This window comes from Pinus tabuliformis, chromosome 5_2, assembly GCF_031772625.1.
Source record: "Pinus tabuliformis cultivar Carrire ecotype Pingquan chromosome 5_2, CPIR1, whole genome shotgun sequence".
Taxonomy (NCBI): domain Eukaryota; kingdom Viridiplantae; phylum Streptophyta; class Pinopsida; order Pinales; family Pinaceae; genus Pinus; species Pinus tabuliformis.
The window spans coordinates 585640551-585642662 of record NC_142306.1 but is presented as its reverse complement, the minus strand read 5'-3'; positions in this window follow the sequence as shown (position 1 = coordinate 585642662).

Below are 2112 nucleotides of genomic sequence, written 5' to 3'. Positions count from 1 at the left end.
TGTGTTGGAAGTAATGCTTCCATGTCATGTGTAGTTGTCATTATGAGTTCCTAGGTGCCAGTCTAGAAGGTGTGGATTCCTATGTAATGAGTTGGAGTCATGATCTAGATGTGTCAAATTCAGTTTATTATGTCCTATATATTTGTACCTATGGTGATCAATAAAAGTATCTGAAATGTGATTTGTCACGTGCAATCAATGGCTCTTTGATCTTTCTCAAATTTGTAACATGGTATTAGAGCCAATTATGTCCTAACTCCCTTAAGAGAGGGCCAAGAAGATGTGAGATTTATAGTACTAGATTCTTGGAGTAGACTAAGGTAGGAGATTGGATTTCCTTCATTTTTTATGTTGGTAGAATAAATTGTTGTTTTGTGAGGGATTTGTTAGATCTGTATGTCTCTGTAAATATTTTTTCTATGTTCCTATGAGTTATAAATGTAATCGACAGAGTGTTAGTTGACTAATGAGAGAGGCCTATATAAGAATCCCCTTATGCATGCTCAATTTGCAAACTTGTGACTTCAAGGATGGAAGATTGGACGATTGTGGCCAAAAACACTATCATTTTTCTTCAGCCTCTAGTTTGAAGACGTGTGTGGGAAATCAAGGAAAGAGAACTTAGGGTTGGGTAGTACCACTGTTCTTTAGCCACGAAAATAGAATTTAAGTTCATGTCATAGCTTTGGCTTTGATAAATTAATAGAATGCAAATTTGCATAAGTGCCATGTTAAGCTACTGTGGAGAGCTTTATGTGCTTAAAGCCATAACCCTGATCCACATGAGATTCAAAATATAAGGGTTCCACCATCAACAAAGTCATAGATCCTAAGGTTTATTTGTTGTCCACTAATTGGGTATAGAGTGATTGCATGCATTTGAGCCTCACTACTACACCAAGGGCACTTTTAAGACAAAAGAAATCTTTTGTCTTAAAAAATCACTTTATATTTTAGTTATTTTACATTAAAATTTAATATCAATTGAATTGTCTTAAATATAAATTTTAAGACAAAAATAGTATGAGACAAAAATATTTTAAGACAAAACTTTATATTTAAGACAAAATAGTTTAAGAAAAAATAATTTAAGACAAAAGGAGTTTGAGACACAAATATTTTAAGACAAAACTTTATATTTAAGACAAAAATAGTTTAAGACAAAATATTTTAATACAAAAGCAGTTTGGAAAAAAAATATTTTAAGACAAAACCTTATATTAAAGACAAAAAATAATTTAAGACAAAAATATTTTCAGACAAAACTTTATATTTAAGACAAAATTAGTTTGAGACAAACATTTAAAGACAAAAACAATTTAAGAAAAATTATTTTAAGACAAAAACAATTTAAGACAAAATTATGTTAAGACAAAAACAATTTGAGACAAAAATATTTTAAGACAAAACTTTATATTTAAGATAATGGCCACTTTAGATGAAACCTATTTAATACAATTAACAATTAAGACATAAACATACCAATTTAAGGAAATATTATCTAACAACTACAAAATTGACTCTGAGAGTGCGCCTTAAGTCCGCCGGCTTGTAGGGAACTACGTCTGTCTTGCGCCTATACCAAGGTTGTTATTTTACTTACCATTCACGTTATATTATATAAAGACAATGATTTGTTGGGCTCTTTGTTTTGTGGGGGTAGTCGACTAAGAAGAATGCAACAACTTTTACTGACAAGATGTCTTAGACATCAATTCCTCTTCTATCCCTTTCATATTTGATGATACGATTAGAGACAACTTGTCTATCATTGCATTCAACACTGCTACACGGAGGGGGATTTAAAGACAATTTTTTAAGAGAAAAGAAATATTTTGTCTTCAAATTTTCAATACGAGGCGCTAGAAAAAAAGGTAAAGGTAAAGGATTAGGGGTTTGTCTACTAGCATTCACCAAGTGGTTGGTTTACAATGGTTGTGAAGTGATATTAAACAAAGGAAAAGCATTCCTAAGACACATAGCCATGGGATAGGTGAGGCAGATCGAGGTTCGTGTGAAGAACCTGTATAAGCTAGATGTGGAAGATTGTGCTGCATTAAGCACTAAGGTGGAGAAAGTGCAGGTTGTGATGTCGATGAACTTTGGCACAAA